Source organism: Molothrus ater, chromosome 1 (assembly GCF_012460135.2).
Source record: "Molothrus ater isolate BHLD 08-10-18 breed brown headed cowbird chromosome 1, BPBGC_Mater_1.1, whole genome shotgun sequence".
Taxonomy (NCBI): Eukaryota; Metazoa; Chordata; class Aves; order Passeriformes; family Icteridae; genus Molothrus; species Molothrus ater.
Genome location: NC_050478.2, coordinates 107,052,449 through 107,066,595, shown reverse-complemented (window position 1 = coordinate 107,066,595; position 14,147 = coordinate 107,052,449). Strand labels below are relative to the sequence as shown.

The window sequence follows — 14,147 nt, the reverse complement described above, 5'->3', positions numbered from 1 at the left end:
GATTTCTTTGGTTTTTTCTTTCCATTCCTGATGAAGAACATTTTGAAGTCACTGAAACACCTAGTGCCTAATGATTGAAATTCTGTCATGCAGCATAACCTAGAAAGTACATATCAAACTCTTGAAAGATCTAATCTGCTTCCTCAGTCACCAGTGACCAAGTAATGACACCTGTATGTGGGGAGGTAAGGGGGTCGTGTACTGAGGGAAGGGAATCAGTTTTATCTTCAGAAATGTTACCATTAGAATGACTTAGAGGTAATATTTAAGTATGGTATCTTGCATCTTATAATTCAGGAAGTCTAAAAACACAGCACAAGCAAAATTTAAGAAATAACAGCTTTTGTTTCAAGAAAGCTTTTAGCCTATAATGATACAAACATGGTGTAAGCCATTGCTGTGAATGTGTATGGATACCCTGTGGCTAGGGAGCTGCTGCTCCTCCCTCACCTTCTTCACTCCCTGTTTGTGAGCCCATCTGTTGGGAAAGACATCTCTCAGCATGTCGTCCAAGAGTGTTGTGCAAACTGGAGGGCAGGAGGGAGGCAGAGAGGGAAGAGTGAGGATACACCAGCACACGTGGACCAAGAGGTAAGTATTGATGGAGCTTCTGAGAATGTAGATGAAGATAGGCTGGGAGAAGGACACTGAGGTAGCACAGAGCCTCAAGTGCCATGAAGAGAGAATTGGAGCTGAGAGTTCAGGATGAAGTACCAGGCAGGCTGCACCTCCCAGGGAAAGGCCCTGTGCTTTCATAACTTTATCCCCAGTTTGCTCATTGGTGGTAGGGGACACCTGAGGATGAGGTGTGGTGTGGAACTTATGGAAGGCTGTAAGACTGAAAACCTGAGGTCTAAGGAAAAGCATCTTTTTAAAGAAGAGGGAAGAGGAGTGCCTCTCATTAGCTGTGTTTTAGGTCACTGATGATCTCACTGCTGCTGAGTCGGAACAACAGGATTACCAGCTGCATGTTTTGATAGGTTCAGAGTCATCCTGGTTTCTGTTTCTGTCATCTTGCGTCGACTGACTACATGAAATCCCTCTTCCCAGTCATGTTGGAAGCCAATTCCTGCTCCCTCAAGCACAATCAGAATCATGTGTTAAGTCAGTTACCATGCTAAGATGCTACCAATTTGTCTTTCTCTTGCTTGTAAACTAGACAAAAAGAGATTTGAGAGTCCTTTGTGGTGATATAAGATCAGTTACCTTCAGTATCATTAGTGAATCTTCCTGTATTGCATCAGGTATAATCCAAGTTCTTAGTTATACTGCTAATTGGCATCATGTTCCTCTTCTTAATCCTTTTGATTTTTATATAAAAGTGTATCTAAGATGAAAAAGCTTTTTTAACTACACATTTGTGAATAGCATTTGTCTCCTTCAAATCAGCATTTACCCCCCACCTCCATTCTGAGGATGTAAATTGAATTTTCAGTGTCTATGGTTCTGGTGTCCACATAGTCATGTAGACTTTCAGATTCTTTTCTCATGGGAAGACAAAGCTATCAAATTCCTCATAGAGCATTAGTAGTTCTGGAAACCATAAATGCACGTTTGTAAAATCCTGAAAGATAATTAATTTTTCTAGCAGATATTACTGGTTCAAATTCTAGTGATGCAAGCTATGTAGCAATGAGAATCAAAATTTAAAGTGGGAATGTGCAGATGTTTAAAAATATAGATTGAATGTCCAGACTGAGGGAAGTAAAAACATAAGCATATAACATAAACAATTCAAAAAAATGGATTATTAAAATTTATTATTAGTCACTGGCTGTCATACTCCACTGGAAGGATGTTTCTTGAACTGAAGGGGATGTTGAAGGCAGCTACTTAAACATGCAATTTTTCAGGAAATTTTCACCAAACAGTATTAATAATATCAAGGAGTGAAAGTTTCATTTGCATTATTGAGAGTCACGTGATTTAAGATTTCAACCTATATATAAAGAGTATTTCACTCCTAAGGCAAGAAAAATAGGTATCTTGCATAAATGAGATGAGTTGTCAGACCATTAATATTGCTGAATACCCCTTTTTACTCAGTAAGAGATTTCAATGATAAGAATATTTGAAAATACCTTTTTAGGATAAAAGATCGCACTGGAGGTGTCACTTCTAGATTCTTTGCTGTGTATTCTCATGGTTGAACTAGAAAATTTCCCTTTTTAGTCTGTTCTCAGTGATGTGGTAGAGTGCAATTACCTTACCACAGTATAATGTCTTCAGCTGAGCTGTCACCTGCTGAGCTCACCCCACTTGCTGAGTGAAAAATGTTGACCTGAATCATCTCCACTGAAAGTTACCTTCTGGTTGGGATAGAAAATTATGACTAGTGCTCATCATTGGTTGCAACGAGTCAAGGAGCAGGTCAGAACTCATTAAGTCCATCACACTGCTGAATCTAGTACCCATAAGTTATCACACAGACAGATGAACAGCAGCTTTTGAAAGAGCTCTAAAATGTTAGATCTGCAAGTTAATCTTTGAGCTTTAATGAGGTGCTGGATTCAGCTGGTTTTAGATTTCTTGTAAAGATCTTGAATCACACTGAAAGCACACTTTTGGGCTAGGGTGATAACCTCAGTGATAGTTACTGTGTAAAAGGAGAGAACAAGGTCTGGTATGCTGGTGAATTGGGAACTAGACCTTTTTCTGTCACTCATTTGCTTTGCTGACTTGGCCAAAACTGCTTGAACATTTCTGCTTCATTTTCCTTATTCAGAATATAAAATAGATATTTCCTGAAAAGTGTGTTTCCATGCTTACTTACAATACAGTTTTTGTAAAGCCCTTGTAAGATGAAAATCTGTTCAAGAAAATCTGTGTGGCCTTGACTCTCTTATTCTTCCTTATTATCCTGTCAGGCACCTAATGAGAGAACTCTTGACTCAGCAGAAAGTGTGCCCTTGCTTCTTAAGCTGCAAGACTTCTGTACTTGCTGAATCACACCAGCATAATATTGCAATAAATTATATTGTCTGTTTCTTAGCTGGCAGGGAGGAGGGAATGGACTCCAGCTTCCACACACAGTTTAATGTCTAAACTGAATTATGGTAGAGCATCCACATGTGCAACTGTGCTCAGTTTGGGGTCCTGTTGGTGACTTTCAGAGTAGAAGCGTAATTGCTTCTGTATCACTTTGTTCCATGAATGTGAAGCTCATGTGAATACTGTATTACCTGTGGCAATGCAGACAGTCCTTCATTAATAATACAAGAATTCTCTGGGTTTTCTGGTCTTGAGGAGAGAAGAAGCAGCATGAGTACACGGCCAAATCATTTCAGGAGCGAAGATGCTTATTTAGGTGTGGCAAAAGATTTGCAGAAACTCACTATTTCAGAGAGTATCAAAAATGCTGGACAAAGGAGAGAGCTTGCAACTGTCACACCAGCTGGAGAGCAGAATCTGGGGCTGCTCTTCTGTCCTGTTGTGGTTGTGCAGAGCTGTATGCCAGGATGGGCATGCCACAGCAGGGGACACCGGCACATCACAGCACTGTTCTGGAAGGAGCCATGAAAGTGCAGTCTGACGATGAGCTTGCAGAGATGGGGGTTACAAAATTCAGATGCTGTGGAGAGCTGTTGGCTCCTTGAAACTCAACTTCTCCAACTTAAGATGAATCCAGAAACGGTATCGCCCTGGGAGAAAGAATGGAGCTCAGGTAGGTGTACTCTTTTGTCATTACTTTTTTTCCTCTTTATTTATTCATGGGCTCTGAATCTACCTTTATTCTCTTACTATTCTTCCCCCCACTTCTCAAAACACTGCCAGACCCACAAAGACAAAAAATAGGAGCTGCCTTTTGAAGTAACTGGTTTATTTCAACAGCATGCACTGGCAGTCAGAGGCAGAAAGAAGAGAGAAAAGACTGTAAGCAACCCAGAAATGTTCCCAGATGCATGCTTTTGGCAGGGCAAGCAATAGCATTTTAGCAATATAAATCACAGTGCTTTTAACTGAAAAAATGCACTGAAATCTATACTCACACATTTAATTGAAATACATAAAGAAATTAAAATAATCCTCCTCATCAGCAATCCAAGCTGATCATTCTGACTACAGGATTTTTATGAATAAGCACATAAACTTGTAATGTAAACATAAGTAGTGCCTTGGGTTTCCTGTCAGTGAATCCAGGCTCAGAACAAGTTATTTTCATGCTGTATTTTGGATCCAGGGACAGAAAAAGGTGAAGAAGGTTTGTTGCTGGCACAAAGATTTGGCTTTGAAATAGTTTGTGGAACTAATCTGTGACAAACATATTTTCTGCTTCTGGAGTTTCAAAATGAGTTCACTAAAAATACCAGTTTTGTCTTCTGGCATCATTTTTACACTGCTTTCAGGAAAGTATTATTTAAAGTGTGACCATATCTATTCTTAGGAAGGGCTAGCCTGGGTTTTTTGCCACAGTAGGCCACCTCCACTTTGCACTATGCTTTAATTTCTGCTAGTGCCACGACCAGGAATTGGCTGATAAGGTCCAGCTTAAGCATTTCTCTTCTCTTTGTCTGGTGGTGAGCCATGAGGATCCTCTTTGAATTTTACAAGGATTGTATTATTATCCTGTTGCTGTAAATCCTACCAAGGTTAGGCTTCAAACTTCTCACCTCACACACACACCATGAGTTCAGTCTGTGAAAGGAAGGCCATATGTTGGCTGGGAGCTGCTGAACAGAAGCAAGGGGGAAAATTGTAGTGAATTTTCTTAGTTTCCTGTCCACTGATCATTAAAATCTAATGCTATTTGTCTGTCTTGTTATTTGCCAGAGGCTTCAGATGGGGAATTTGGAGAGGCGTCTTCTTCACACTCATGGAAGACTTTGCAGGAGAAGATGAAAAGATAACATGTTTTCTCCAAAATTTTCAAGAGCACTAAACCAAGATTTCCTTAAAATGAACCAGGGTTGGGGGGTGGAATGTGTGCTTGAAGAAACACAGAAGAACCATAGAGGGCCACGGGAATGTGGATGGAGCCCTTAAGGATCTCTAGAGAGGGCAGATGTAGATTCAGCAAAGCTTTATGAGACAAAACATCCATGAGGTGTATGCTCCCACAGCTCAGCTGTGCAGCCCGCTGTCCTTTTGGGGCTTTCCCTGTACTTGTACCTGCTGGCCAACTGGCTGGTATGGAATGCCACAATTTCTGCACAGCCCCACAGGAGAATCACAGTAGTGATGAGTGTTTGTATTCTGATCTCAGAACTGGGTAGAAACTAGAAGAAATTTCCGACAATTTTCTAGCCTCATCATCTTTAGGAACAAGACACAGGAAGTCATTACATATCTCCATTTGTCTGCTGGTTTGCAGACCTCTAGGGGATTTTCTGACTTCTACCTCTTATTTTTGGACTACTCTTGGCCAATTTCAGGGGAAAAATTCATAGATTAACAGTAATCTCAAAGCCTATGAAGTTGTTACAATATTTGGGAAGAGAGGTGACCCAGCAGGCAACAGAATCCAAATAGGAGAGAGGCTTTTAAGAGATCCAAACCAGGAAGATGGCAGTAGCTGAAGTTTATAGCTGTTTTATATGCAAAAGTCAAGTGAACACAAGACATGAAGCTATAGGAGGAAACTATGATCTGCTCTTTGTGAGACACACAGGCCAGCTTCTCAAGTGACTGTACATGAGAACTGTTTTTCACCACTCCTCAATAAAGTTGTTATATATGATGTGTGTATTTTTTTGTCTTGTACAACAAAGATAACACCCAGATTTGTTACTCTGTCATGAGGGAAATAAAATGGGCTAACCATTAATTTAAGATGGGTATGTAGCCCCAGTACTGCTTGTTTCACGAAGTTATACAAAATGAACATAAGAAAACCACTTGACATGTAGTATCTTATTAAAGGATACTGTTCTTTGACCTGCCAGAGCTCTGTGATAGCAGATAGTTGATTTTATGCTTGGTGGTTCAAAACTGTGAGATACCTTTTTGTCCTGCCAAAGCCATACTTTGTTTATACTGTTTCCTGCACTATATTACATATTACTGGATAAATATGACCTGTACTATTTTATACAGCATGTTTTGCTGAGTATGACAGCAGAGATTTGTCTCTTGCTAACATCCACCCTCACCGTGTGACATTCTAAGACAAGAAGCAGAGGAGACAAATGGACGCACAGGAGGTTCCTTCTGAACATCAGGAAACACTTCCAGGGCAACTAAGCCTTGGCAGAGGTTACCCAGACAGATTGTGTATCCCTTTGAGATACTCACAAGTCATCTGGATGTGGCATGGCTCTAGGTGACCCTTCTTGAACAGGAGGACTGGATCAGAGGATCCCCAGAGATCAGCCTCAACCATTGTGTTCTTCTGTGGCTTCTACCCATCTTTGGGCCCATCTACGAGATGTATGTTGATGTTACCCTGTTGTTCCTTGGTGGATAAACCTTTATTGCTGGTATATGGCTCCATAAGTCAGTGAATAAAAGGGCAGGGCCCTTCCTGATACTGAGCATCTCAGTTTAGTCCTACCAATAATAATGTGCACTTCTAGGAATTATTTTTAATGCCTGTGAAATGCCTTTGAAGAGTGTCTTAGAAATACAGCCACTTAGAAAGGCAGCCATTTCAAAGTGACTTTCTGCTTGTGTACTCAAAAGCAAGGTGGGAGGTAAAAGAGAATGGAGCTATTTATCCCCTTTGATTATATGTCCACAGTTTTGGTGTCCTGTGTTGGGATACATTTCCTCTGTTTTCTGCTTATTATTCAGATGTTTCACAGCATTCTGTCTAAAAAGGCACATCTAATGGCTTTTCATATCTGGAAGGCCACCTCTTTCTCTCTACATTTTCCAGGAGGAAATTGGGTGGTTCACCAACAAGGAATGATCTGAGACTTCAAGTTTCCAGATTTCCTTCTGTGTTTGCTTTACCACTACTACAACAGTCCTCTTGGTTTCTGCTCTTATGGCTGAAATAGGTTTAGGGCCAACCTATAGGAACATAGCTGTCTGCTTACAAATCCTTGCAAACATCCCAGACAGTGGCCAGCTTGTAATTGATCCTGTTCTGCTTGGTGCTTCTCTCACAGGCCTAGGCAGGGACTGTCTGCATCACCTGGCAATTTTCCCAAACTATCAGTCTTAAACCTAGTTCCTCATTTCTCATATGCTCCCTGCTTCACAGCTGGTTTGTATGATGGTGGTTGAGTGGGTGAAGTCCTTCAAACCTAGAAGTATGGCATTCTGCTTCTGAAACAAATTCTGCAATCCTTTTTTTAAGATAGGAAAATGGTAGACTGAAACCCCATGTAAAAAGACATTAACTTTTTACAGGATGTACCTAAGAGGAGCTGCTGGTGTTTTAAGAATTAATGTGAAAGTAAAAGATTATGAAATAGGACAGAGGCAATTCTGTGAAGTTCCCTTAATTCCCTCAGAGGAGACCAAGTATTTCTTCACAGAAGAAAAGCCAGTTAGACACAAATCATTGTGGGTAGTGTTGAAGAGTGGCTGAGCAGAGTGCTTGTTTTGCTGGTACACCACTTCCTTGGGCAGCTGCACTGCCCCAGAGGAGGTTTTTCAGCTGGGCACACAGTCAAGCGTCATTGCAGTGTCAGCAGCTGTGTGCCAGCTCAGATGCCACCAGTGTATTTGTTCACGTTGATGTGGCCTAAGTGTATCCATGGAGGGTAGAACCAAAATCACAGCAATATGATTGCAGGACTCTGCTCATGGCATATTTTGTAGTGCCTTTTTAAAACCCCAGTCTTGGCCATGTTATCATGTGAAGCCCTCATTTGTGAAGTCCCATTGACTTCCCCAAGTGCAGAGCTAATTGCATGAGAAGGATCTAAGGGGTTTACTCCTTCTCTTGATACTTCAATGAAAATTAATTTCTTATATATTATGTATGAGTAATATATTTCTGTTTGTACATTAATATTAATGTTGCATATTTTTGAGCACAAGTTCTATTCTGTAGGATTAAATTATCTTGGTAAGTAATAGTGCAGAATTCAGTTTGAGTTAAAAGTGGACAATTAAGGGTAGGGGGAGGGTCCTGAGTCACACTTTGGAAAGTGAAATTAATCAGCATTAATTCTCCACAGAGTGGGAGAAAAGCAGTTGTAGTGTTGAAATTACAAAAAAAAAAAAAAAGGTATATAAAAAGCTCCTGATTTTGCCTTTCTGTTAAAATCCAGAGAGCTTTTACAAAATCTGTGATGGAGAAAAGAGACAAGAGTATTCTCTTGTGCGTACTTGCAAACTATTAATTTTATTGGCCTACATCTGTTGCTGATTGTTGGTGAAGAAAGTAGTGGCTTTATTGAATGACAGTCTGTCTCAGTATGCCTTTTTTAAAAAACAAAGCAAAAAACCCAACTTTAAAAGGGAAAAAAATATCAGCTTACCCAGAATATCAGCTTTCTGAATCTCAGACCTGCCAAGTCAAACTCTATTGCCTTTGCTTTGGTGCCACTTCCTCTGCAGAATTATCAGTGTGATGCTGGTCATAGTTCTTCCTCAATGTCTGTGGCCACACAGTGGATCTGACACAGATGCTGAGTGTTGGGATGCCTCTGGATGGGTTAACAGCTCTAGGGCTTCAGAGGGTCTCATTGCCTTTGGTTTTAAGTGCAATGTTAGGGGACAGAAAGGGGTGGGGATGCTGACAGAAAGTTCAGTTCCTGACACAGCTCCAAATTCCTGAGCACTGCTCAGAGACTCAGCCTCACCCAGGATCAGACCCTCAGACAGAAAGACAGAAAGAACTATATTTGTTTTTTAGATCCCAATTCAAATTCACAGTACTTTAAGCTGCTTGTATTCATAAATTACACAAGCCTAATATGAAGTAATTGAGACAGAAAATAAAAATACAACCATGTGCTGCCAGGTTTTAGAGTTACTTTTCTGACAGGTATTTCACTTCAGTACTGAGTTTGAAAGGCCTAGAGAGAGTTAAAGGATTAGAGATCTCAAAGGGAAGAGATGCAGTTTTTAAATGTGGCAAGATGTGTTTTTTTCTGTGCAGGGATGTGAGACATTGCAAGCTAATGCTCTTCGTCAGCTAGGGGAGGAAAAGGTTTTTAACTAAGAGACATTGAAGACAGACATGATTAAATACAGACTCCAGAATAAAGGTGAAAGACAGAACAGCAGACCATGAATTCAAGCAGAATAAAGTAAGGGCTGCTAACATGAATGAACATTTGTATTTCTGACTCAATATATTTTGTGTATGCAATAAGTAACCATAATGAAAGAAATGAGGAAAAATAATGTTTCTTTCCATTTTGCTTACCTTATGGGATTGACTGTTTTCTTTCCACAGGCATGTACACTCAGACTCTGTTATAATTTAGACCCTGATAAACCAAAACAGAACAGAAAAATACTCATAAAATCTCCATGAACATGTTTTTAAAAGTAATCAGGAAATACTAATTAAAGGGTTTTGTGTGAGCAATTACAAGAGTTGGTGATTAGTCAATTAAAAAGAAAAAAGGAAGATGACAGTGCCCCATAAGCAAGATAAATAACTAACTATGCAGTGAAACTAGCTAACATATGCTTAGTTTTCTAAGAGCTTAAGGTTGACAAAATAAGCATCCAGGAAGGTAAGAAAGAAATCCTTAATTAAGGTACTGTCAAAATTAATCTGAACTCTGATGAAAAATGGCTAAATAGACAAAGCTAGGACCGTGGTTGCTCTTGTGTATCACGAAGGGCCAAGCACACTGTTAATGCTTAATAAAATAATGATGTAAAAAAATCAGCTGGCAGCATTAGGAGTTAGCACTGGCAAATTGCTGTAGTTAGTGTGCAAGTTTTAAGTGTCTTAACTTGTTATTTTCATATGATTTTTGGATGCTGTTCACTTTCTCTTGTCAGGTTCTTTTTCTGTCAGTGTAAAAGGTTGAATTAACTCCACCCTCTAGGTGAGGGAAACTGAGTGAATGACTGATGGGAGAAGGGAATTAGACGATGTGAGAAGTGTGGTGTCACTCTTTTTTGGCAACAGCAGGTTGTCTCAGCTCTGTTATTGATCCATACATTCAGTCTGTGCTAAAACTGAGGGGAAAAAGCCTTGAAAGTCCCCTTCAGTAGTGTGACAAGGGCAAATTATGTAATTAGGTGTAAACAGGAGGTTATCAGTGGGGTAACAGGTACACATCAAACCCATTTTTGATCAGGCAAGGAAGAGAAGTGTGAAAGGAGTAGAGAACAAACCAGGGATGCCTGCAAGCCTAAGACTGTAGATGCCATGCATTAGAAGCTATAAGTGATATTTTGGTTATTTCATATAGGGAATAGGTATTCAGTTAAAAGGGGCATGGGTACAGGAGATCCAGAAATGGTATATGTAATCAAGGAAAGCAGTACTGTTAAACAAATGCATTGTCGTTGAGCTAGTGGCATCTCCTCCCCATGGAGAAGAATGAAGTACAGATTAGAGGTAATATAATGGAGTATAATACACAATGAATTACTTACAAAAATATCCATTCCAAAATTCTCAGTGAAAGCAGCTGAAGATAAAAGGAAACATTAAGCAGATAAACTTGCAGTCTTTAAAAGAAGAAGCATCAACAACCGGGGAAAAGGCCACTAAACAAACATTTAACAGGGAATATAAGGCTTATGCATGAAGTTACTGGTTTGTGAGCTTGATTTAAACTGTGAGGAACAGAAGAGGAAGGCTAATCAAAGACACCATAGAAGAAAGTTTTGATTTAATGAAGGACGGAAGGCAAAGATTCACAGAGGGAGGATCACGCTTAAAATTTTCAATAAAGAGTATTTTTAGAGAATAGCCACAAGTGCTGACAGAGAAGCCTATAAACATGATTTACCAGGATTTTAGCAAAGCTTTTGAAATGGTATAGCACAAAAGACTAATCTGTTGGGTGAATAAGTGCGGCGTAGGGAGAGATACTTTCTTTGATTAAAAAAGAAAAGAAAGACGATCTTGGGTACAGAAAGCATGGGAGTCTTGTGAATTGAAGCAGGTTGGTTTGGAGGGGCGTAAATAATGGAAAGCCTTAAGAATCATTATTTGCCCCAATTTTGTTGAACTTATGCAGCATATCAGTAGGCTGGAAGAAAGAATACGTAGTAAGGTGATGAAATTCCCTGATAGTACAAAACTGGGGAAATGTCAGAACAAAATAGGCAAGTGATAAAATGCTGAATGATTTTGACAAGGAGGTGGAGCATGAGCCAATAAGTAGCATATGCAGTTCATTTTCAAGTAATATAATGAAGCTAGGGAATAGAAAAAAAGAAAGAATGTATCAGTACCTCAGAGAGTCAGAGGGCACAAAAGTCTACTCAGAAGTATTTTCTGCATACTTTTGAAGCACTTCTGAATAGAACTGTAAATCCTCTAGCAGTGTGGTTATTAGTTGTTTTGCTTTATTTATAAAAGCAAAGCAAATAAAATTCTGTTCACAGAATTGAAGTACCAATTGAAAGTTTGTATTTTTGGACTGTTTATAAAAGCAGCAAAGTCTCATTTCACATGACATGGACACACTGGGCACCTTTATAGAAAATAAATTCAGAAAACTGCAGAGGGGTAAGTGAGGATTGGGACAATAATTAAAGGTCTAGGTGACATTAATTATTCAAAAGGTTAGGGAGACACATGCATATGCCCAATCCAGAGCTCTTTAAATGAAGTCACAGGGAAGATTTGAATGCTGGAAGCCTTTAAAATGGTTGTGAAAACAGGAATGCAACAGGCACCCAGTGGTCTTGTGAGACATTTGTCCAAGCAGTTATTCTTCTACAGTGATTTTGAATAGCCCCAGGAATGAGTTGGGCCTCAGATTTACACTCAGCGTGGAGGAGACAAGTTGGCACTTAAGTTCTTGACAGGAGGGGGTTCAGTGAAGGATTATGGGCTTGCTGATTGGAGAGTTTTTATTAAAAGATTAGGTGATAATAATAATAATAATAATAACAATAATAATAACAGTAGTAGTAGTAGGGAAAAGTTTAACCACGTTCTTAATCACATGTGCCTTTCTCCTCTGGAACAAATCCTTGGTAGTTTTTGCAAAACAGCACAGTTTAGAACATGTTGTATCTTCTCCATTTACTAAACTGGTCCTGTCTGAGTCCATACAGGAATGTACTGGCAAGAGCATTCTGTGGCCCACCCTTGCTGATTTGAAATTACTTTCTTACAGGAAATATATGTCAGCTTTTTTCTGTGTTTGTAGGGAAGAATGGCAATATTGTCATTCTTCTGTCTCCTCAGGAGACTGAGAGGTGTCCTTTGGGAAAAGCAGCTGTGGCAGGTTAGGGTGTAAGTGCCTTTAACTGACCACTCTTCATTGTGTGGAATGGATATGCTGAGGGCAATGAGCTGGAGCAGCAGGGCCTGGGTGCCTGCTCAGTCCTGCTGAGTCCTCCACACGCTGCTGGCTTGGGCAGAGGGGCGAGGGAGCTCAGCAAGAGTTCCCTGCTGCAAACAGCTGGAGCAGGACAAGGCAAGGATGGCTGTCACAGCCCCGAGCTCCTTTCTGTTTAGAGCCATCTTGCACTGCAAAGGCTGGAGATACTTGAGAGAAATTCTAATGCCTCCTTGAGTCACAGTCCAATTCTTCTTCTGTGGTGTGTCACACAAGTGCTGCAAGGCTTCTTTCCTTCCTATCCAGGCAAGAGGCATGGAGCTGCAATACCTCAGGGTTCTTTTCTGTCTTATTCCCTCAGGTTTCCCCTTTTTGGGAGCACAGTGTAAGGAGGGGCTGGGTCTCCCCCCAGATCTCACCCTAGTAGGGAATTGGGATCAGCCCTGAAGCACATCAGGACCCAGGAACTCCTGTGAGCAGTTATGAGTCCCATGGTTCTGACAAAGCTTGTGAGACTAATGTGCAACTTGCAGCAAACAAAGACTTCCTTAGAATGTGAAACATATGGAAATAAGTATGTGGGTTTTGTTCAACATGGTGTTAAAATGACTGGGTTTGATCACTTTGAAAATCTAGGAGTAAATAGAATTTACTGAGTATGCTTTTAAAATGAAAACTTAATCATGCACAAGTTTAGACACTTTGAGATGAGTGTTTATCGAGCTAATAAAAGTTGATGTCAACATTTTAGAGTATGCTTGGAAACAAAAAAGAACTAGTGCTTGATCAAGCAGCAGTCACAAAAACAATCTTCTCTTCATGATAAAAAGAAAAACTCTGTGTGTGATTCTGCAAATATGTCAGATCATTTTGAACAGGCTAGTAAGTGCTAGTAAATTATTATTTTTTGTTGTTGTCAAATCACTTTACTTTTTAGGATTTAACTTCAAAAAATCCCCAACCTTTGTATTTGTTGTCTTTATGTACATCAGTCATAATTTTGCTGACACTTCTTGACATACACTCTGCATTGCTCTGCTAACAAGAGAAAAGACCAGCCATTACATTTATGTTTCTTTGTTTTTCAACAAAGTCACATATCAGGAATAATGCTAGGGGTATGCTAATAAACAATACATAGTGGCAGTCATCAGGGAGTAAGAAATATTTTCTAACTAGTTCTAAAGGGAAACAATGTTTTTAAAAAAGGGAGAGTGATTGTTATTTATGCAATATTGTTGTTCTATATGTCAGCATCAAAAAGCATCTTGTAAAGAGCTTAGCATAATAAATCGTTGATTTTGACTGTCATTATTTAGAGGTCTTTGCTAGATCTACATGTAGTGCAGTAAGGTTAAATTTACCAACATATAATAGGAAATCCTTAGACTGAATCTGATTTTCTACCAATGATACCAGAATTGTCACAAGAATGAAAAAAGAGAAAAAGTATTTTATCTTTAAAAACAGCTGGCTTTACCAATAGTAACAGTAACACTAAGTCAAAGCAGATTTGGTTTCTTGGTGTCCATTGATTTTTAGTTGTCTACATAAGGATTTAACTTGCTTAAATTTTGAAAAACTAAGGTTAATTTAAATGAAAAATGGCAAAAAAGGCTTATTGTTGTTTCCACCATGAAGAGATGCAGCACATTTTATTGTTGTTGAGAAAATTAAAATATCCTCTGTGTATGTGAAGCAATGGGAGATTTGTAAAGAGGAGCCCACAGGAACACTTAATTTCAGAGCTGACTTTGATTAGTCACTAATTTTTCAGTTAACTTGGTAAGGCAAAACAACATATGCTTGAAAGCCTTTATATTC

The 14,147-nt window shown here is 39.5% G+C and overlaps 1 protein-coding gene and 1 long non-coding RNA gene across 6 annotated transcripts in view; both read left to right on the top strand.

Moving 5' to 3' along the window:
* The window catches only part of ZNF521 (zinc finger protein 521), a 230,679-nt gene that overhangs the window by 96,630 nt on the left and 119,902 nt on the right, over positions 1 to 14,147 (top strand). The window lies entirely within an intron of this gene.
* Positions 2,706 to 5,677, top strand: LOC118701872 (uncharacterized). Its single transcript, XR_004982598.1, has 2 exons — positions 2,706 to 3,664; positions 4,771 to 5,677. It is a non-coding gene; the product is annotated as an uncharacterized LOC118701872 (long non-coding RNA).